Source organism: Pseudophryne corroboree, chromosome 1 (genome assembly GCF_028390025.1).
Source record: "Pseudophryne corroboree isolate aPseCor3 chromosome 1, aPseCor3.hap2, whole genome shotgun sequence".
Classification (NCBI taxonomy): domain Eukaryota; kingdom Metazoa; phylum Chordata; class Amphibia; order Anura; family Myobatrachidae; genus Pseudophryne; species Pseudophryne corroboree.
Window position 1 is genome coordinate 887,039,098 of NC_086444.1, and position 21,591 is coordinate 887,060,688.

Here is a 21,591-nt window from a genome sequence, read left to right on the forward strand (position 1 = left end):
GTGATACTTTAAGCATCTAAGGATTTACATCTTAAACACAGAGGAAACTAAAATACATTTCATCAAGAGACCCTACAAGCCAAGTCTTTCAGTTCATGATTGCAGTAACACATATATTTTTCCACATTTTTTGTAATTGCACAGCAAATTGTCATGTTTTATATATTTCGAGCAGTTTCCAATATGGCAAATTCAGTGCTCAGAGCCTGGATAGCTCAGTCAGTAGAGCATCAGACTTTTAATCTGAGGGTCCAGGGTTCAAGTCCCTGTTCAGGCGAGTGTCTTTTAAACAATGGTTTTTTTGTTTGTGAAATGGACAATTTTGCAGAGTTTAAAATCATCCATTCCTGCAGGCAGCCATCTTTTAATTGTTGATGCTGATTATGTTCATTATTCAATGGGAAGGTGTATAGATTGGAAAGATTCTTTAGAATATTAAGAATGGACTTTATCACTCTTCAATAGGCACACATTATTGGCATCTAGTAATATAGTCATCACAAAGTAGTATCACTACATGTCAGTTCTAAAGACTTTGTTTCATCAGGAACTCAAATCCATCCTTCTTTGATAGGCACACAGTGATTAATTTAGACAACTAATAAATCAAACCTCTTTGACAAAAATAATTGAATGTGATTATTGAAGTGAGGTGATACTTTAAGCATCTAAGGATTTACATCTTAAACACAGAGGAAACTAAAATATATTTCATCAAGAGACCCTACAAGCCAAGTCTTTCAGTTCATGATTGCAGTAACACATATTTTTCCACATTTTTTGTAATTACACAGCAAATGTTTTATATATTTTGAGCAGTTTCCAATATGGCAACTTCAGCACTCAGAGCCTGGATAGCTCAGTCAGTAGAGCATCAGACTTTTAATCTGAGGGTCCAGGGTTCAAGTCCCTGTTCAAGCGAGTGTCTTTTAAACAATGGTGTTTTTGTTTGTGAAATGGACAATTTTGCAGAGTTTAAAATCATCCATTCCTGCAGGCAGCCATCTTTTAATTGTTGATGCTGATTATGTTCATTATTCAATGGGAAGGTGTACATATTGGAAAGATTCTTTAGAATATTAAGAATGTACTTGATCACTCTTCAATAGACATACATTATTGGCATCTAGTAATATAATCATCACAAAGTAGTATCGCAACATGTCAGTTCTAAAGACTTTATTTAATCAGGAACTCAAATCCATCCTTCTTTGATAGGCACACAGTGATTAAATTAGACAAGTAATAAATCAAACCTCTTTGACAAAAATAATTGAATGTGATTATTGAAGTGAGGTGATACTTTAAGCATCTAAGGATTTACATCTTAAACACAGAGGAAACTAAAATATATTTCATCAAGAGACCCTACAAGCCAAGTCTTTCAGTTCATGATTGCAGTAACACATATATTTTTCCACATTTTTTGTAATTGCACAGCAAATTGTCATGTTTTATATATTTCGAGCAGTTTCCAATATGGCAACTTCAGTGCTCAGAGCCTGGATAGCTCAGTCGGTAGAGCATCAGACTTTTAATCTGAGGGTCCAGGGTTCAAGTCCCTGTTCAGGCGAGTGTCTTTTAAACAATGGTGTTTTTGTTTGTGAAATGGACAATTTTGCAGAGTTTAAAATCATCCATTCCTGCAGGCAGCCATCTTTTAATTGTTGATGCTGATTATGTTCATTATTCAATGGGAAGGTGTACATATTGGAAAGATTCTTTAGAATATTAAGAATGTACTTGATCACTCTTCAATAGACACACATTATTGGCATCTAGTAATATAATCATCACAAAGTAGTATCGCAACATGTCAGTTCTAAAGCCTTTATTTAATCAGGAACTCAAATCCATCCTTCTTTGATAGGCACACAGTGATTAAATTAGACAAGTAATAAATCAAACCTCTTTGACAAAAATAATTGAATGTGATTATTGAAGTGAGGTGATACTTTAAGCATCTAAGGATTTAAATCTTAAACACAGAGGAGACTAAAATATATTTAATCAAGAGACGCTACAAGCCAAGTCTTTCAGTTCCTGATTGCAGTAACACATATTTTTCCACATTTTTTGTAATTGCACAGCAAATTGTCATGTTTTATATATTTCGAGCAGTTTCCAATACGGCAAGTTCAGCACTCAGAGCCTGGATAGCTCAGTCGGTAGAGCATCAGACTTTTAATCTGAGGGTCCAGGGTTCAAGTTCCTGTTCAGGCGAGTGTCTTTTAAACAATGTTTTTTTTTGTTTGTAAAATGGACAATTTTGCAGAGTTTAAAATCATCCATTCCTGCAGGCAGCCATCTTTTAATTGTTGATGCAGATTATTTTCATTATTCAATGGGAAGGGGTATAGATTGGAAAGATTCTTTAGAATATTAAGAATGGACTTTATCACTCTTCAATAGGCACACATTATTGGCATCTAGTAATATAATCATCACAAAGTAGTATCGCTACATGTCAGTTCTAAAGACTTTATATCATCAGGAACTCAAATCCATCCTTCTTTGATAGGCACACAGTGATTAAATTAGACAAGTAATAAATCAAACCTCTTTGACAAAAATAATTGAATGTGATTATTGAAGTGAGGTGATACTTTAAGCATCTAAGGATTTACATCTTAAACACAGAGGAAACTAAAATATATTTCATCAAGAGACCCTACAAGCCAAGTCTTTCAGTTCATGATTGCAGTAACACATATATTTTTCCACATTTTTTGTAATTGCACAGCAAATTGTCATGTTTTATATATTTCGAGCAGTTTCCAATATGGCAACTTCAGTGCTCAGAGCCTGGATAGCTCAGTCGGTAGAGCATCAGACTTTTAATCTGAGGGTCCAGGGTTCAAGTCCCTGTTCAGGCGAGTGTCTTTTAAACAATGGTTTTTTTGTTTGTGAAATGGACAATTTTGCAGAGTTTAAAATCATCCATTCCTGCAGGCAGCCATCTTTTAATTGTTGATGCTGATTATGTTCATTATTCAATGGGAAGGTGTATAGATTGGAAAGATTCTTTAGAATATTAAGAATGGACTTTATCACTCTTCAATAGGCACACATTATTGGCATCTAGTAATATAGTCATCACAAAGTAGTATCACTACATGTCAGTTCTAAAGACTTTGTTTCATCAGGAACTCAAATCCATCCTTCTTTGATAGGCACACAGTGATTAATTTAGACAAGTAATAAATCAAACCTCTTTGACAAAAATAATTGAATGTGATTATTGAAGTGAGGTGATACTTTAAGCATCTAAGGATTTACATCTTAAACACAGAGGAAACTAAAATATATTTCATCAAGAGACCCTACAAGCCAAGTCTTTCAGTTCATGATTGCAGTAACACATATTTTTCCACATTTTTTGTAATTACACAGCAAATTGTCATGTTTTATATATTTCGAGCAGTTTCCAATACGGCAAGTTCAGCACTCAGAGCCTGGATAGCTCAGTCGGTAGAGCATCAGACTTTTAATCTGAGGGTCCAGGGTTCAAGTCCCTGTTCAGGCGAGTGTCTTTTAAACAATGGTTTTTTTGTTTGTGAAATGGACAATTTTGCAGAGTTTAAAATCATCCATTCCTGCAGGCAGCCATCTTTTAATTGTTGATGCGGATTATTTTCATTAATCAATGGGAAGGGGTATAGATTGGAAAGATTCTTTAGAATATTAAGAATGGACTTTATCACTCTTCAATAGGCACACATTATTGGCATCTAGTAATATAATCATCACAAAGTAGTATCGCTACATGTCAGTTCTAAAGACTTTATTTCATCAGGAACTCAAATCCATCCTTCTTTGATAGGCACACAGTGATTAAATTAGACAAGTAATAAATCAAACCTCTTTGACAAAAATAATTGAATGTGATTATTGAAGTAAGGTGATACTTTAAGCATCTAAGGATTTACATCTTAAACACAGAGTAAACTAAAATATATTTCATCAAGAGACGCTACAAGCCAAGTCTTTCAGTTCATGATTGCAGTAACACATATATTTTTCCACATTTTTTGTAATTGCACAGCAAATTGTCATGTTTTATATATTTCGAGCAGTTTCCAATATGGCAACTTCAGCACTCAGAGCCTGGATAGCTCAGTCGGTAGAGCATCAGACTTTTAATCTGAGGGTCCAGGGTTCAAGTCCCTGTTCAGGTGAGTGTCTTTTAAACAATGGTGTTTTTGTTTGTGAAATGGACAATTTTGCAGAGTTTAAAATCATCCATTCCTGCAGGCAGCCATCTTTTAATTGTTGATGCGGATTATGTTCATTATTCAATGGGAAGGGGTATAGATTGGAAAGATTCTTTAGAATATTAAGAATGGACTTTATCACTCTTCAATAGGCACACATTATTGGCATCTAGTAATATAATCATCACAAAGTAGTATCGCTACATGTCAGTTCTAAAGACTTTATTTAATCAGGAACTCAAATCCATCCTTCTTTGATAGGCACACAGTGATTAAATTAGACAAGTAATAAATCAAACCTCTTTGACAAAAATAATTGAATGTGATTATTGAAGTGAGGTGATACTTAAAGCATCTAAGCATTTACATCTTAAACACAGAGGAAACTAAAATATATTTCATCAAGAGACGCTACAAGCCAAGTCTTTTAGTTCATGATTGCAGTAACACATATATTTTTCCACATTTTTTGTAATTACACAGCAAATTGTCATGTTTTATATATTTTTCGAGCAGTTTCCAATATGGCAACTTCAGTGCTCAGATCCTGGATAGCTCAGTCGGTAGAGCATCAGACTTTTAATCTGAGGGTCCAGGGTTCAAGTTCCTGTTCAGGCGAGTGTCTTTTAAACAATGGTGTTTTTGCTTGTGAAATGGACAATTTTGCAGAGTTTAAAATCATCCATTCCTGCAGGCAGCCATCTTTTAATTGTTGATGCTGATTATGTTCATTATTCAATGGGAAGGTGTACATATTGGAAAGATTCTTTAGAATATTAAGAATGGACTTGATCACTGTTCAATAGACACACATTATTGGCATCTAGTAATATAATCATCACAAAGTAGTATCGCTACATGTCAGTTCTAAAGACTTTATTTCATCAAGAACTCAAATCCATCCTTCTTTGATAGGCACACAGTGATTAAATTAGACAAGTAATAAATCAAACCTCTTTGACAAAAATAATTGAATGTGATTATTGAAGTGAGGTGATACTTTAAGCATCTAAGGATTTACATCTTAAACACAGAGGAAACTAAAATATATTTCATCAAGAGACCCTACAAGCCAAGTCTTTCAGTTCATGATTGCAGTAACACATATATTTTTCCACATTTTTTGTAATTACACAGCAAATTGTCATGTTTTATATATTTCGAGCAGTTTCTAATACGGCAACTTCAGCACTCAGATCCTGGATAGCTCAGTCGGTAGAGCATCAGACTTTTAATCTGAGGGTCCAGGGTTCAAGTCCCTGTTCAGGCGAGTGTCTTTTAAACAATGGTGTTTTTGTTTGTGAAATGGACAATTTTGCAGAGTTTAAAATCATCCATTCCAGCAGGCAGCCATCTTTTAATTGTTGATGCTGATTATGTTCATTATTCAATGGGAAGGGGTATAGGTTGGAAAGATTCTTTAGAATATTAAGAATGGACTTTATCACTCTTCAATAGGCACACATTATTGGCATCTAGTAATATAGTCATCACAAAGTAGTATCACTACATGTCAGTTCTAAAAACTTTGTTTCATCAGGAACTCAAATCCATCCTTCTTTGATAGGCACACAGTGATTAAATTAGACAAGTAATAAATCAAACCTCTTTGACAAAAATAATTGAATGTGATTATTGAAGTGAGGTGATACTTTAAGCATCTAAGGATTTACATCTTAAACACAGAGGAAACTAAAATATATTTCATCAAGAAACCCTACAAGCCAAGTCTTTCAGTTCATGATTGCAGTAACACATATATTTTTCCACATTTTTTGTAATTACACAGCAAATTGTCATGTTTTATATATTTCGAGCAGTTTCCAATATGGCAACTTCAGCACTCAGAGCCTGAATAGCTCAGTCGGTAGAGCATCAGGCTTTTAATCTGAGGGTCCGGGATTTAAGTCCCTGTTCAGGCGAGTGTCTTTTAAACAATGGTGTTTTTGTTTGTGAAATGGACAATTTTGCAGAGTTTAAAATCATCCATTCCTGCAGCTAGCCATCTTTTAATTGTTGATGCTGATTATGTTCATTATTCAATGGGAAGGTGTACAGATTGGAAAGATTCTTTAGAATATTAAGAATGGACTTTATCACTCTTCAATAGGCACACATTATTGGCATCTAGTAATATAATCATCACAAAGTAGTATCACTACATGTCAGTTCTAAAGACTTTATTTCATCAGGAACTCAAATCCATCCTTCTTTGATAGGCACACAGTGATTAAATTAGACAAGTAATAAATCAAACCTCTTTGACAAAAATAATTGAATGTGATTATTGAAGTGAGGTGATACTTAAAGCATCTAAGGATTTACATCTTAAACACAGAGGAAACTAAAATATATTTCATCAAGAGACGCTACAAGCCAAGTCTTTCAGTTCATGATTGCAGTAACACATATATTTTTCCACATTTTTTGTAATTGCACAGTAAATTGTCATGTTTTATATATTTCGAGCAGTTTCCAATATGGCAACTTTAGCACTCAGAACCTGGATAGCTCAGTTGGTAGAGCATCAGACTTTTAATCAGAGGGTCCAGGGTTCAAGTCCCTGTTCAGGCAAGTGTCTTTTAAACAATGGTGTTTTTGTTTGTGAAATGGACAATTTTGCAGAGTTTAAAATCATCCATTCCTGCAGGCAGCCATCTTTTAATTGTTGATGCTGATTATGTTCATTATTCAATGGGAAGGTGTATAGATTGGAGAGATTCTTTAGAATATTAAGAATGGACTTTATCACTCTTCAATAGGCACATATTATTGGCATCTAGTAATATAGTCATCACAAAGTAGTATCACTACATGTCAGTTCTAAAAACTTTGTTTCATCAGGAACTCAAATCCATCCTTCTTTGATAGGCACACAGTGATTAAATTAGACAAGTAATAAATCAAACCTCTTTGACAAAAATAATTGAATGTGATTATTGAAGTGAGGTGATACTTAAAGCATCTAAGGATTTACATCTTAAACACAGAGGAAACTAAAATATATTTCATCAAGAGACCCTACAAGCCAAGTCTTTCAGATCATGATTGCAGTAACACATATATTTTTCCACATTTTTTGCAATTGCACAGCAAATTGTCATGTTTTATATATTTCGAGCAGTTTCCAATATGGCAACTTCAGCACTCAGATCTTGGATAGCTCAGTCGGTAGAGCATCAGACTTTTAATCTGAGGGTCCAGGGTTCAAGTCCCTGTTCAGGCGAGTGTCTTTTAAACAATGGTGTTTTTGTTTGTGACATGGACAATTTTGCAGAGTTTAAAATCATCCATTCCTGCAGGCAGCCATCTTTTAATTGTTGATGCTGATTATGTTCATTATTCAATGGGAAGGTGTATAGATTGGAAAGATTCTTTAGAATATTAAGAATGGACTTTATCACTCTTCAATAGGCACACATTATTGGCATCTAGTAATATAGTCATCACAAAGTAGTATCACTACATGTCAGTTCTAAAGACTTTGTTTCAACAGGAACTCAAATCCATCCTTCTTTGATAGGCACACAGTGATTAAATTAGACAAGTAATAAATCAAACCTCTTTGACAAAAATAATTGAATGTGATTATTGAAGTGAGGTGATACTTTAAGCATCTAAGGATTTACATCTTAAACACAAAGGAAACTAAAATATATTTCATCAAGAGACCCTACACGCCAAGTCTTTCAGTTCATGATTGCAGTAACACATAAATTTTTCCACATTTTTTGTAATTACACAGCAAATTGTCATGTTTTATATATTTCGAGCAGTTTCCAATATGGCACCTTCAGCACTCAGAGCCTGGATAGCTCAGTCGGTAGAGCATCAGACTTTTAATCTGAGGGTCCAGGGTTCAAGTCCCTGCTCAGGCGAGTGTCTTTCAAACAATGGTTTTTTTGTTTGTGAAATGGACAATTTTGCAGAGTTTAAAATCATCCATTCCTGCAGGCAGCCATCTTTTAATTGTTGATGCGGATTATGTTCATTATTCAATGGGATGGGGTATAAATTGGAAAGATTCTTTAGAATATTAAGAATGGACTTTATCACTCTTCAATAGGCACACATTATTGGCATCTAGTAATATAATCATCACAAAGTAGTATCACTACATGTCAGTTCTAAAGACTTTATTTCATCAGGAACTCAAATCCATCCTTCTTTGATAGGCACACAGTGATTAAATTAGACAAGTAATAAATCAAACCTCTTTGACAAAAATAATTGAATGTGATTATTGAAGTGAGGTGATACTTTAAGCATCTAAGGATTTAAATCTTAAACACAGAGGAGACTAAAATATATTTAATCAAGAGACGCTACAAGCCAAGTCTTTCAGTTCCTGATTGCAGTAACACATATATTTTTCCACATTTTTTGTAATTGCACAGCAAATTGTCATGTTTTATATATTTCGAGCAGTTTCCAATACGGCAACTTTAGCACTCAGAGCCTGGATAGCTCAGTCGGTAGAGCATCAGACTTTTAATCTGAGGGTCCAGGGTTCAAGTCCCTGTTCAGGCGAGTGTCTTTTAAACAATGGTTTTTTTGTTTGTGAAATGGACAATTTTGCAGAGTTTAAAATCATCCATTCCTGCAGGCAGCCATCTTTTAATTGCTGATGCGGAAATTGTTCATTATTCAATGGGAAGGGGTATAAATTGGAAAGATTCTTTAGAATATTAAGAATGGACTTTATCACTCTTCAATAGGCACACATTATTGGCATTTAGTAATATAATCATCACAAAGTAGTATCGCTACATGTCAGTTCTAAAGACTTTATTTAATCAGGAACTCAAATCCATCCTTCTATGATAGGCACACAGTGATTAAATTAGACAAGTAATAAATCAAACCTCTTTGACAAAAATAATTGAATGTGATTATTGAAGTGAGGTGATACTTTAAGCATCTAAGGATTTACATCTTAAACACAGAGGAAACTAAAATATATTTCATCAAGAGACGCTACAAGCCAAGTCTTTCAGTTCATGATTGCAGTAACACATATATTTTTCCACATTTTTTGTAATTGCACAGTAAATTGTCATGTTTTATATATTTCGAGCAGTTTCCAATATGGCAACTTCAGCACTCAGAACCTGGATAGCTCAGTCGGTAGAGCATCAGACTTTTAATCAGAGGGTCCAGGGTTCAAGTCCCTGTTCAGGCAAGTGTCTTTTAAACAATGGTGTTTTTGTTTGTGAAATGGACAATTTTGCAGAGTTTAAAATCATCCATTCCTGCAGGCAGCCATCTTTTAATTGTTGATGCTGATTATGTTCATTATTCAATGGGAAGGGGTATAGGTTGGAAAGATTCTTTAGAATATTAAGAATGGACTTTATCACTCTTCAATAGGCACACATTATTGGCATCTAGTAATATAGTCATCACAAAGTAGTATCACTACGTGTCAGTTCTAAAAACTTTTTTTTCATCAGGAACTCAAATCCATCCTTCTTTCATAGGCACACAGTGATTAAATTAGACAAGTAATAAATCAAACCTCTTTGACAAAAATAATTGAATGTGATTATTGAAGTGAGGTGATACTTAAAGCATCTAAGGATTTACATCTTAAACACAGAGGAAACTAAAATATATTTCATCAAGAGACCCTACAAGCCAAGTCTTTCAGTTCATGATTGCAGTAACACATATATTTTTCCACATTTTTTGCAATTGCACAGCAAATTGTCATGTTTTATATATTTCGAGCAGTTTCCAATATGGCAACTTCAGCACTCAGATCCTGGATAGCTCAGTCGGTAGAGCATCAGACTTTTAATCAGAGGGTCCAGGGTTCAAGTCCCTGTTCAGTCGAGTGTCTTTTAAACAATGGTGTTTTTGTTTGTGAAATGGACAATTTTGCAGAGTTTAAAATCATCCATTCCTGCAGGCAGCCATCTTTTAATTGTTGATGCTGATTATGTTCATTATTCAATGGGAAGGTGTATAGATTGGAAAGATTCTTTAGAATATTAAGAATGGACTTTATCACTCTTCAATAGGCACACATTATTGGCATCTAGTAATATAGTCATCACAAAGTAGTATCACTACATGTCAGTTCTAAAGACTTTGTTTCAACAGGAACTCAAATCCATCCTTCTTTGATAGGCACACAGTGATTAAATTAGACAAGTAATAAATCAAACCTCTTTGACAAAAATAATTGAATGTGATTATTGAAGTGAGGTGATACTTTAAGCATCTAAGGATTTACATCTTAAACACAAAGGAAACAAAAATATATTTCATCAAGAGACCCTACACGCCAAGTCTTTCAGTTCATGATTGCAGTAACACATACATTTTTCCACATTTTTTGTAATTACACAGCAAATTGTCATGTTTTATATATTTCGAGCAGTTTCCAATATGGCACCTTCAGCGCTCTGAGCCTGGATAGCTCAGTCGGTAGAGCATCAGACTTTTAATCTGAGGGTCCAGGGTTCAAGTCCCTGTTCAGGCGAGTGTCTTTTAAACAATGGTGTTTTTGTTTGTGAAATGGACAATTTTGCAGAGTTTAAAATCATCCATTCCTGCAGCTAGCCATCTTTTAATTGTTGATGCTGATTATGTTCATTATTCAATGGGAAGGTGTACAGATTGGAAAGATTCTTTAGAATATTAAGAATGGACTTTATCACTCTTCAATAGGCACACATTATTGGCATCTAGTAATATAATCATCACAAAGTAGTGTCACTACATGTCAGTTCTAAAGACTTTATTTCATCAGGAACTCAAATCCATCCTTCTTTGATAGGCACACAGTGATTAAATTAGACAAGTAATAAATCAAACCTCTTTGACAAAAATAATTGAATGTGATTATTGAAGTGAGGTGATACTTTAAGCATCTAAGGATTTAAATCTTAAACACAGAGGAGACTAAAATATATTTAATCAAGAGACGCTACAAGCCAAGTCTTTCAGTTCCTGATTGCAGTAACACATATATTTTTTCACATTTTTTGTAATTGCACAGCAAATTGTCATGTTTTATATATTTCGAGCAGTTTCCAATATGGCAACTGCAGCACTCAGAGCCTGGATAGCTCAGTCGGTAGCACATCAGACTTTTAATCTGAGGGTCCAGGGTTCAAGTCCCTGTTCAGGCGCGTGTCTTTTAAACAATGGTTTTTTTGTTTGTGAAATGGACAATTTTGCAGAGTTTAAAATCATCCATTCCTGCAGGCAGCCATCTTTTAATTGTTGATGCGGATTATTTTCATTATTCAATGGGAAGGGGTATAGATTGGAAAGATTCTTTAGAATATTAAGAATGGACTTTATCACTCTTCAATAGGCACACATTATTGGCATCTAGTAATATAATCATCACAAAGTAGTATCGCTACATGTCAGTTCTAAAGACTTTATTTCATCAGGAACTCAAATCCATCCTTCTTTGATAGCACACAGTGATTAAATTAGACAAGTAATAAATCAAACCTCTTTGACAAAAATAATTGAATGTGATTATTGAAGTGAGGTGATACTTTAAGCATCTAAGGATTTACATCTTAAACACAGGAAACTAAAATATATTTCATCAAGAGACCCTACAAGCCAAGTCTTTCAGTTCATGATTGCAGTAACATATATTTTTCCACATTTTTTGTAATTGCACAGCAAATTGTCATGTTTTATATATTTCGAGCAGTTTCCAATATGGCAACTTCAGTGCTCAGAGCCTGGATAGCTCAGTCGGTAGAGCATCAGACTTTTAATCTGAGGGTCCATGGTTCAAGTCCCTGTTCAGGCGAGTGTCTTTTAAACAATGGTGTTTTTGTTTGTGAAATGGACAATTTTGCAGAGTTTAAAATCATCCATTCCTGCAGGCAGCCATCTTTTTTTGAATCAATAGTTTTTTATTGAGAAAACAGAATCACTTTTATGGGGTACAGAACAAAAAAAGGGGGGTGATACAACACTACATTGCAAGGGTAGATATGGAAGGGATACAGAGGTATGGGGGGGGGGGGGAATGGGCATCCAGACTGAAATTGGGGGGGTAGTACATCAGTACCGAACAAACATTATGCATCAGTTAGGTTAAGACACACAGAAAATCATTACAATGCTGTAAGGGGATAATAATCTAGTTCTAGAGGTTAAAGCTAACAGGTGTAGATTGGGAGAAGACATTGAGGGGAATCAAAGCTGGGGTCGTCTCTCAACAGGCAAGGGGGGTATAGAACCACCCTGTTATAGGAGAGAGCGGTAGTAGACGGCATCACATAGATTCAGGCCCTGTCGGGTTGGACAGTTGAACTAGAAGGGGTTGGGGTGGGGTTATGAGAGTAATGAGACCCTTCAGTCGAGGTGATATAGCGGTGCCACGGGGACCAGCGTGTTTTGAGGGAAGTAGAGTTGAGAGATGAGGAGGTACATTCTGTTTCCATGAGGAAGTGGTGGTTCATCTTATGGATCACTCTTAACAGGGTGGGGGATGTGGGTTGTTTCCACATTTGAGCCAGGTTGGCACGGGCGGCTATCAAGATGTGGCCTAGGACATATCTAGCCGGAGGTGGGACTGAGGGGGGGACAACTTGAAGTAATGCTAGGGTCGGGTCTGGCGTAATTTGAATTGACAAAACGTTGTTTATTAGATCAAATACCTCTAACCAGTAATTAATGATCTTTGGGCACGTCCAGAATATATGGAAGATATGGCCTATCGAGCCGCACAATCTCCAGCACTTATTGCTATGGGAGGGCCAAAATTTATGAATTCGGTCTGGGGTCTGGTACAATCTGTTTACTAGTTTTATATGCATTTCAGTGTGGTTTAAACACTGGGACATAGAGTACGAGGTTAAGAAGACTTGGCGCCAGTCGTTTGGGGATAGGGTTCTTCCCAAGTCCTGTTCCCATTTTAATTGGGCGCTAGACTTGGAAGGGGAAGTAGGGGTTATCCGTAGGTTGTACCAGTATGTTATGTCGCCTTTGGATTCGGGTAAGGAGAGGCGGGCAAAAAGGGAGTAGGAAGTTGTGTGTAGCGTTGAGTAGGTAGGAGGGATCGTCCTCCACCAGTGTGCCACTTGCATATAGTGGAAGAGTTCTGTGGGTGGGAGAGAGTACTGCAACTGGAGAGAGGAGAAGGGTTTTAGAGAGAGTCCATCGAGTAGGTCGCCTAAGTATAGTATCCCAGCTCGTCTCCATTTAGTTAGATTGAGATGGGGAATCATCAGTGCTAGGGTGGTGATGGATATCTGGGGGATATGGGAAATAGGGGGTATTAAGGAGGCCGATAATTTGTCCCAGGTTTGTAGTGAAGCCTGCGTGGAGGGGAGGAGGTTTAAGTGAGTAGGTCGGAGCGATTTTGGGATGCGGAAAAGATCAGCTAAAGGGATTGGGTTTGCTCGAATTTGTTCCAGCTCCATCCAACCGATGTGTGGGTGGGCTGTGAAGTAATGTTTAATGGGGGCCAGGAGAGAAGCTTCTTGGTATAGGGGAATATTAGGTATATTAAGGCCTCCATATGCTCTCGGCAGGACCATTCTTGAGAGAGCCATCGAGGGTGGTTTAGAAGACCAGATATATTTCGACATGATAGAAGAGCAAGATTGGATGTACTTCTTCGGAAAGGGGTATGGAATCGTGCGAAAGAGGTACATTAGCTTGGGTAGCAGGGACATCTTAAATGCCGCCATACGTCCCAGCCATGAAACCTCATAGGATGACCAGGATTTCGTAAGTGCTTCCAAAGACTCTATCAGCGGAGCGAGGTTGACAGAGAAGACGTCTGTAATGGAGACAGGGATGTTGATACCCAGGTATTTTATTGTGTGTTTCCGCCAGTTATACGGGAAGGAGGTTTGGAGTGTAGAGATGGAGTGAGATAGGTTAAAGGGAAGGGCGTCTGTTTTGGTAGTGTTAAGTTTATAGTAAGATGCGAGGCTATAGGCATCCAGGACTGAGTGTAAGACAGGAAGAGTTGTGGTGGGGTTAGAGATGAAGAGGAGGACATCGTCTGCGAAGAGGCTTAGTTTATGGGAAGACGTACCGAATTGGAGTGCCGGGATGTGGGGATTCTCTCGTATTTTAGTTGCTAGGGGTTCAATTGACAGGACGAAAATTAGAGGTGATAGGGGGCAACCTTGTCTGGTGCCATTTGTGATGGGGAAAGGGTCGGACAAGAAGCCTCCGTTGAACACTCGGGCCGTAGGAGAGCTGTATAGTGCTAGAATAGAGGTTAGGATGCGATCTCTAAATCCGAATCTGAGGAGAGTTTCACGCATGTATGACCAATTTAATCTGTCAAAGGCCTTCTCTGCATCTAGAGATAGTAAGAGAAGGCCCTGGTCCCCAGATATGGAGTCTATTAGGTTGAAGACCCGGCGCGTGTTATCAGACGCTTGCCTCCCAGGGACGAAGCCAGTCTGGTCCGGGTGTATCAGCGATGGGAGGAATCTGTTAATGCGTGTTGCAATCATTTTGGCATAGAATTTGATGTCGCAATTGAGTAGTGCTATTGGACGGTAGTTATGTACATAGGCGGGGTCTTTTCCTGGTTTAGGGATAGTGACAATTCGCGCTTCTAGGAGTTCCGGGGGGAGGGAACCGTGATCTGAAAATGTATTGTAGAGCGCAGTCAGGTGGGGAGAGAGGACGTCATGAAAAGTGGCATAGAAGTCAGAAACAAAGCCGTCTGGGCCAGGGGCTTTATTCCTAGGGGTGGCTTTAATAGCGGCGGAGATTTCAGCCGTCGACCAAGGGGCATTAAGTGAAGACAGCTGATCTTGTGTGAGAGTAGGAAGAGAAAGGTTTTCTAAGAAAGAAGAAATAGATGGGGGGGTGGGTTGGGGAGTGGAAGGGTCAGTTGCTAAGTTATATAATTTGGCGTAATATTCTGCAAATTGATTCGTTATATCTTTGGGGTTCAAGATTTTTTGTTTGGTGGCAGAATAAATGCATTTAATCCTGTTCCTGGCTTGTTGAACACGTAATTTCCGTGCCAACATTTTGCCAGCTTTATTGCCTAGAAGGTAGAATTTGTGGCGCATTCTGTTAAGAGCCGCTTGGGTGCGGGCGAGGAGCAACTTTTGGAGCTGGCCACGAACATTAGAGATCTCGTTTTTAAGGATTTTGGAGGGATGGGCTATATTCTTAGCTTCAAGGTCTATCAGGTCAGCTTCTAGTGTCTTCTGCATTTGGTGGGCCTGTTTTTTGAGGGTAGCGCCAGCCTGGATTGCGGCTCCACGGGTAACGGCTTTAAAAGCACACCAGTGGTTAATAGGGGTAGTATCTTGGGGGGAATTAGTAGCTAAATAAGAGTCAATGGAGTCGGAGATTATTTTTTTAGACACATGGTTATGTAATAGGTAAGGGTATAAGCGCCATTGGAGGGGAGGGTTATAAGTACCCTGGAGATTCCATTTCCAGAGAACTGGGGCGTGATCAGACCATGTAATTGGTAGAATATCAACGTCTTTAGTTCTCTGGAGAGACCATTTATCACACAAGATCAAGTCTATTCTAGAGTAAGAGTTGTGGACCAGTGAGTGGAATGTGTATTCCCGACCCGAGGGGTTATGTGTTCTCCAGACATCATAAAGGTCAAATTCCGCAAGCAGATTGCGAAAGGCCAGGGAGGGGCCAGAGAGGGTAGTGGGTACAGTTTGGGAGAATTGGCGGGACTTGTCCATTTTAGGGTCGAGAACAAGGTTATAGTCACCCAAGACTACCAGAGAACCCTTTAGTGTATTGCGTATAATGAGGAATAATTTCCGTAGGAAGGGGACCTGGTTAGAGTTAGGTGCATACAGGGATACCAGGGTAACCGGCTTGTCATCCAGGAGGCCAGTGAGAATAAGATAACGGCCATTTTTGTCTGAAAGTTGAGACTGTAGGGAAAAGGAGACATTTTTGCTAAAAAGAATAGCTACCCCATTCCTCTTGGATGGGCCATTGGCATAGTATCCCACAGGGAAGTGACTATTCTTAAAAAGGGGAGGGTTAGCAGAAGAAAAGTGTGTTTCTTGTAGTGCTACAACATCAGCTTTTTGCTGGTGGAAGGAGGAGAGGGCCAGCCTACGCTTATTGGGCGAGTTCAGTCCTTTGACATTTAAAGATATAAGGTTCAGCATTGTAAACATATGTTAGACATGAGAAAGAAGAATCTATCTTGATCTACTGTAGCGTACCTGTACCGAGTACTGATGGGCAGTTGTGACCGGGGAAATGAATCAAGTCTGGAGCTCAGGGGAGGAGGGAGCATGCGGGAATGGCATGGGTTGGGTTGAAAACAGGGGAGTAGGAGGTAAACATCAAAAAGAAAAGGTCCGGTATATTGGACCTGCATGACTACTGCAGGGAAGGGGAAAAAGATTCGGGGGTTTGCAGTAGTACAGAAAAAGGTGGAGGCGGGCTGGGTGAACATGCACCGCCACTCCAATATAATTACTGATATAACAAGAATAAAGCACGTACATCTAGTGTAAATTTCACTAATTAACCGGGAGGTGCGTTATGGGGCACCAACAGGGATTTAGTGGGTAGTAATCAGCGGGCAAAGCATCGCCCCTTAATAGGAAACAACATTTAAACAACATGTGAAAGAGTAAGCCTGTAACTTGTAGACCAAGGAGGAAAACATGTAATAAGTCGTATTATGTCCTTTGGAGGAAGAAAAACAGAAAAAGTACTTATATCTTCCCAAGACGGGGTAGGAGGTCTACAATCTCCGTGATCCGGAGGTGTCAGTGAGTAAATTTTGAGAGGACCCGATGTGGCGGTCCGGTGGCTCAAGAGGGCGCCCAGTCTTGTCGGACAGTGGTAGCTCTTATCGAGGTAGGCGGCTTCGGGATAGAGATGTCCCAGTCCATCAAAAGCTTCACCCCCGCATCTAGGGAGGAAATTATATAGGTCGAATCTTCGTACGAGACTATCAATTTAACTGGGAATCCCCAGCGGTAGTGAATGTCGTGGGACCTCAATGCCAGGGTGATGGGGGTAAAAGCACGTCTCTTTGCAATAGTAGCAGCTGAGAAATCTTGAAATATCTGAAGTCCCCCCAAAGTATCGGAGTTCTTGGATTCTCTAGCGGCCCTCATAATACGCTCCTTAACTGGGAAGAAATGAACACGAAGGAGGGTGTCTTTAGGGAGGTCAGATGAAACGGTACGGGGTCTAGGGAGTCGGTGGATGCGGTCGATCATGAGCTCCGAGGTGTCCGCCGTTGGGAGAAGCTTCCTAAATAAGGCAGTGGCGTAGGATTCCAGTTCTGAGATGGTAACTGAGTCTGGGATGCCTCTAATTTTGATATTATTCCGCCTTGACCTGTCCTCCATATCTGCCAGTTTGGATTTGAATTGGTCCAGGTCTTGTTGTTGACGATCATGGGATGAAAGCAGGTCATTGTGGGAGGCGACCAGTTCTTCCATCTTACGTTCTAGATGGTCTGTTCTGTCTCCCAATGCTACCAGTTCAGTCTTGACCTCGCGGACGGCAGAGGTCAGATCCTTAGAAAGTTCAGACTTGAAGGCGGAGAGAATCTGACATAGGGATCTCACAGTTAGGGGGGCATCCGATTCGCAATCCACACCTGACATTGAGAGAGCAGAAGTTAGGACACTAGATCCCGTGGGGTCCGGCATGGCGGAGGGGGAGGAGACATTTTGTAGAGGGGAAATTTGGAGGGACTTTTGAGTGGAGTAGGAGACCTTGGGGGGTATTATCTCCTTGTTTTTTTTAGGAGCCATTTCTCGTCGGTAATAGCGCGTGTAGGAGGCACAAAGAGACGTACTTCAGGGGTGGGTCCAATCAGCTGATAGTGGTGAAACAGGAGAACTCAGTCACATTGGTGGTGTGTACGTGTTATTCAGATGAACATGAGTGGCGGTGCACAATTTGGAGAGCACTCACATTGCAGAGGTCTTGCAGATATAAGGCATCGGGATCGTAGAGTGGGAGGATTAAGAGTATAGGGGTGGAACAAAGTAGGTCAGAGTTATGCCCAAATCCGTTATTCCGGGAGAGCAGGGAGTCTCGTCCCGTGGGCGGTACGGCAGGGGCTGTCGATGATCTGCGATCCCCAACCCCACAGGGCTTGAGGTGGTCTAGGGACCGGCTGTAGGGTTTGGCATTGCCAGCACGTATTCACTGGAGCGTCGACCCCGACTCCCCACTGAAAGGGGTGCTTATTATGTATGTAGCTAAGTTGAACTCCTTCAGTGTTGGAGTGTGGGGAAAAGGCTGGGGTGCAGAGATATCCCGCTGGTGTACTTCCCAATCAAGGGGGGCCTTAGTAGGAGAAGTTCTCAGACCCTGTGATGGGATGAGGGGAGAGGATCGTGGGCAGCGTGTCTAGTTTGTGTGAAAACTGTGAGAACTGTTTCACTTACTTTCTGGCTGTGGAATCCAAGATGGCCGCCGTCATACAGCAAGGCAGGGGATCTAACACAGCAGTCCCGTTTCCAGGGGACAGGTAGCGATTCCACACTGTCCCAAAGGAGGCAGCCATCTTTTAATTGTTGATGCTGATTATGTTCATTATTCAATGGGAAGGTGTATAGATTGGAAAGATTCTTTAGAATATTAAGAATGTACTTTATCACTCTTCAATAGGCACACATTATTGGCATCTAGTAATATAATCATCACAAAGTAGTATCGCTACATGTCAGTTCTAAAGACTTTATTTCATCAGGAACTCAAATCCATCCTTCTTTGATAGGCACACAGTGATTAAATTAGACAAGTAATAAATCAAACCTCTTTGACAAAAATAATTGAATGTGATTATTGAAGTGAGGTGATACTTTAAGCATCTAAGGATTTAAATCTTAAACACAGAGGAGACTAAAATATATTTAATCAAGAGACGCTACAAGCCTAGTCTTTCAGTTCCTGATTGCAGTAACACATATATTTTTTCAAATTTTTTGTAATTGCACAGCAAATTGTCATGTTTTATATATTTCGAGCAGTTTCCAATACGGCAACTTCAGCACTCAGAGCCTGGATAGCTCAGTCGGTAGAGCATCAGACTTTTAATCTGAGGGTCCAGGGTTCAAGTCCCTGTTCAGGCGAGTGTCTTTTAAACAATGGTTTTTTTGTTTGTGAAATGGACAATTTTGCAGAGTTTAAAATCATCCATTCCTGCAGGCAGCCATCTTTTAATTGTTGATGCGGATTATTTTCATTATTCAATGGGAAGGGGTATAGATTGGAAAGATTCTTTAGAATATTAAGAATGGACTTTATCACTCTTCAATAGGCACACATTATTGGCATCTAGTAATATAATCATCACAAAGTAGTATCGCTACATGTCAGTTCTAAAGACTTTATTTCATCAGGAACTCAAATCCATCCTTCTTTGATAGCACACAGTGATTAAATTAGACAAGTAATAAATCAAACCTCTTTGACAAAAATAATTGAATGTGATTATTGCAGTGAGGTGATACTTTAAGCATCTAAGGATTTACATCTTAAACACAGAGGAAACTAAAATATATTTCATCAAGAGACCCTACAAGCCAAGTCTTTCAGTTCATGATTGCAGTAACATATATTTTTCCACATTTTTTGTAATTGCACAGCAAATTGTCATGTTTTATATATTTCGAGCAGTTTCCAATATGGCAACTTCAGTGCTCAGAGCCTGGATAGCTCAGTCGGTAGAGCATCAGACTTTTAATCTGAGGGTCCATGGTTCAAGTCCCTGTTCAGGCGAGTGTCTTTTAAACAATGGTGTTTTTGTTTGTGAAATGGACAATTTTGCAGAGTTTAAAATCATCCATTCCTGCAGGCAGCCATCTTTTAATTGTTGATGCTGATTATGTTCATTATTCAATGGGAAGGTGTATAGATTGGAAAGATTCTTTAGAATATTAAGAATGGACTTTATCACTCTTCAATAGGCACACATTATTGGCATCTAGTAATATAATCATCACAAAGTAGTATCGCTACATGTCAGTTCTAAAGACTTTATTTCATCAGGAACTCAAATCCATCCTTCTTTGATAGGCACACAGTGATTAAATTAGACAAGTAATAAATCAAACCTCTTTGACAAAAATAATTGAATGTGATTATTGAAGTGAGGTGATACTTTAAGCATCTAAGGATTTAAATCTTAAACACAGAGGAGACTAAAATATATTTAATCAAGAGACGCTACAAGCCAAGTCTTTCAGTTCCTGATTGCAGTAACACATATATTTTTTCACATTTTTTGTAATTGCACAGCAAATTGTCATGTTTTATATATTTCGAGCAGTTTCCAATACGGCAACTTCAGCACTCAGAGCCTGGATAGCTCAGTCGGTAGAGCATCAGACTTTTAATCTGAGGGTCCAGGGTTCAAGTCCCTGTTCAGGCGAGTGTCTTTTAAACAATGGTTTTTTTGTTTGTGAAATGGACAATTTTGCAGAGTTTAAAATCATCCATTCCTGCAGGCAGCCATCTTTTAATTGTTGATGCGGATTATTTTCATTATTCAATGGGAAGGGGTATAGATTGGAAAGATTCTTTAGAATATTAAGAATGGACTTTATCACTCTTCAATAGGCACACATTATTGGCATCTAGTAATATAATCATCACAAAGTAGTATCGCTACATGTCAGTTCTAAAGACTTTATTTCATCAGGAACTCAAATCCATCCTTCTTTGATAGCACACAGTGATTAAATTAGACAAGTAATAAATCAAACCTCTTTGACAAAAATAATTGAATGTGATTATTGCAGTGAGGTGATACTTTAAGCATCTAAGGATTTACATCTTAAACACAGAGGAAACTAAAATATATTTCATCAAGAGACCCTACAAGCCAAGTCTTTCAGTTCATGATTGCAGTAACATATATTTTTCCACATTTTTTGTAATTGCACAGCAAATTGTCATGTTTTATATATTTCGAGCAGTTTCCAATATGGCAACTTCAGTGCTCAGAGCCTGGATAGCTCAGTCGGTAAAGCATCAGACTTTTAATCTGAGGGTCCATGGTTCAAGTCCCTGTTCAGGCGAGTGTCTTTTAAACAATGGTGTTTTTGTTTGTGAAATGGACAATTTTGCAGAGTTTAAAATCATCCATTCCTGCAGGCAGCCATCTTTTAATTGTTGATGCTGATTATGTTCATTATTCAATGGGAAGGTGTATAGATTGGAAAGATTCTTTAGAATATTAAGAATGTACTTTATCACTCTTCAATAGGCACACATTATTGGCATCTAGTAATATAATCATCACAAAGTAGTATCGCTACATGTCAGTTCTAAAGACTTTATTTCATCAGGAACTCAAATCCATCCTTCTTCGATAGGCACACAGTGATTAAATTAGACAAGTAATAAATCAAACCTCTTTGACAAAAATAATTGAATGTGATTATTGAAG

General features: G+C 38.5%; 19 non-coding genes across 19 annotated transcripts; all 19 read left to right on the plus strand.

The window, feature by feature from the left end:
- Positions 1-204: 204 nt before the first annotated feature.
- On the plus strand, positions 205-277 carry TRNAK-UUU (transfer RNA lysine (anticodon UUU)). Its single transcript has one exon. It is a non-coding gene; the product is annotated as a tRNA-Lys (tRNA).
- A 571-nt stretch (positions 278-848) lies between these two features.
- TRNAK-UUU (transfer RNA lysine (anticodon UUU)) lies at positions 849-921 on the plus strand. The gene has a single exon. It is a non-coding gene; the product is annotated as a tRNA-Lys (tRNA).
- Positions 922-1,500: 579 nt separating this feature from the next.
- On the plus strand, positions 1,501-1,573 carry TRNAK-UUU (transfer RNA lysine (anticodon UUU)). The gene has a single exon. It is a non-coding gene; the product is annotated as a tRNA-Lys (tRNA).
- A 577-nt stretch (positions 1,574-2,150) lies between these two features.
- On the plus strand, positions 2,151-2,223 carry TRNAK-UUU (transfer RNA lysine (anticodon UUU)). Its single transcript has one exon. It is a non-coding gene; the product is annotated as a tRNA-Lys (tRNA).
- A 580-nt stretch (positions 2,224-2,803) lies between these two features.
- Positions 2,804-2,876, plus strand: TRNAK-UUU (transfer RNA lysine (anticodon UUU)). Its single transcript has one exon. It is a non-coding gene; the product is annotated as a tRNA-Lys (tRNA).
- Positions 2,877-3,453: 577 nt separating this feature from the next.
- On the plus strand, positions 3,454-3,526 carry TRNAK-UUU (transfer RNA lysine (anticodon UUU)). Its single transcript has one exon. It is a non-coding gene; the product is annotated as a tRNA-Lys (tRNA).
- Positions 3,527-4,105: 579 nt separating this feature from the next.
- Positions 4,106-4,178, plus strand: TRNAK-UUU (transfer RNA lysine (anticodon UUU)). Its single transcript has one exon. It is a non-coding gene; the product is annotated as a tRNA-Lys (tRNA).
- Positions 4,179-5,411: 1,233 nt separating this feature from the next.
- Positions 5,412-5,484, plus strand: TRNAK-UUU (transfer RNA lysine (anticodon UUU)). Its single transcript has one exon. It is a non-coding gene; the product is annotated as a tRNA-Lys (tRNA).
- Positions 5,485-6,715: 1,231 nt separating this feature from the next.
- Positions 6,716-6,788, plus strand: TRNAK-UUU (transfer RNA lysine (anticodon UUU)). Its single transcript has one exon. It is a non-coding gene; the product is annotated as a tRNA-Lys (tRNA).
- A 579-nt stretch (positions 6,789-7,367) lies between these two features.
- On the plus strand, positions 7,368-7,440 carry TRNAK-UUU (transfer RNA lysine (anticodon UUU)). Its single transcript has one exon. It is a non-coding gene; the product is annotated as a tRNA-Lys (tRNA).
- Positions 7,441-8,019: 579 nt separating this feature from the next.
- TRNAK-UUU (transfer RNA lysine (anticodon UUU)) lies at positions 8,020-8,092 on the plus strand. The gene has a single exon. It is a non-coding gene; the product is annotated as a tRNA-Lys (tRNA).
- A 579-nt stretch (positions 8,093-8,671) lies between these two features.
- TRNAK-UUU (transfer RNA lysine (anticodon UUU)) lies at positions 8,672-8,744 on the plus strand. The gene has a single exon. It is a non-coding gene; the product is annotated as a tRNA-Lys (tRNA).
- A 579-nt stretch (positions 8,745-9,323) lies between these two features.
- On the plus strand, positions 9,324-9,396 carry TRNAK-UUU (transfer RNA lysine (anticodon UUU)). Its single transcript has one exon. It is a non-coding gene; the product is annotated as a tRNA-Lys (tRNA).
- Positions 9,397-10,628: 1,232 nt separating this feature from the next.
- On the plus strand, positions 10,629-10,701 carry TRNAK-UUU (transfer RNA lysine (anticodon UUU)). The gene has a single exon. It is a non-coding gene; the product is annotated as a tRNA-Lys (tRNA).
- Positions 10,702-11,927: 1,226 nt separating this feature from the next.
- TRNAK-UUU (transfer RNA lysine (anticodon UUU)) lies at positions 11,928-12,000 on the plus strand. The gene has a single exon. It is a non-coding gene; the product is annotated as a tRNA-Lys (tRNA).
- Positions 12,001-19,197: 7,197 nt separating this feature from the next.
- TRNAK-UUU (transfer RNA lysine (anticodon UUU)) lies at positions 19,198-19,270 on the plus strand. The gene has a single exon. It is a non-coding gene; the product is annotated as a tRNA-Lys (tRNA).
- A 576-nt stretch (positions 19,271-19,846) lies between these two features.
- On the plus strand, positions 19,847-19,919 carry TRNAK-UUU (transfer RNA lysine (anticodon UUU)). The gene has a single exon. It is a non-coding gene; the product is annotated as a tRNA-Lys (tRNA).
- Positions 19,920-20,498: 579 nt separating this feature from the next.
- On the plus strand, positions 20,499-20,571 carry TRNAK-UUU (transfer RNA lysine (anticodon UUU)). Its single transcript has one exon. It is a non-coding gene; the product is annotated as a tRNA-Lys (tRNA).
- Positions 20,572-21,147: 576 nt separating this feature from the next.
- Positions 21,148-21,220, plus strand: TRNAK-UUU (transfer RNA lysine (anticodon UUU)). The gene has a single exon. It is a non-coding gene; the product is annotated as a tRNA-Lys (tRNA).
- Positions 21,221-21,591: the final 371 nt, after the last annotated feature.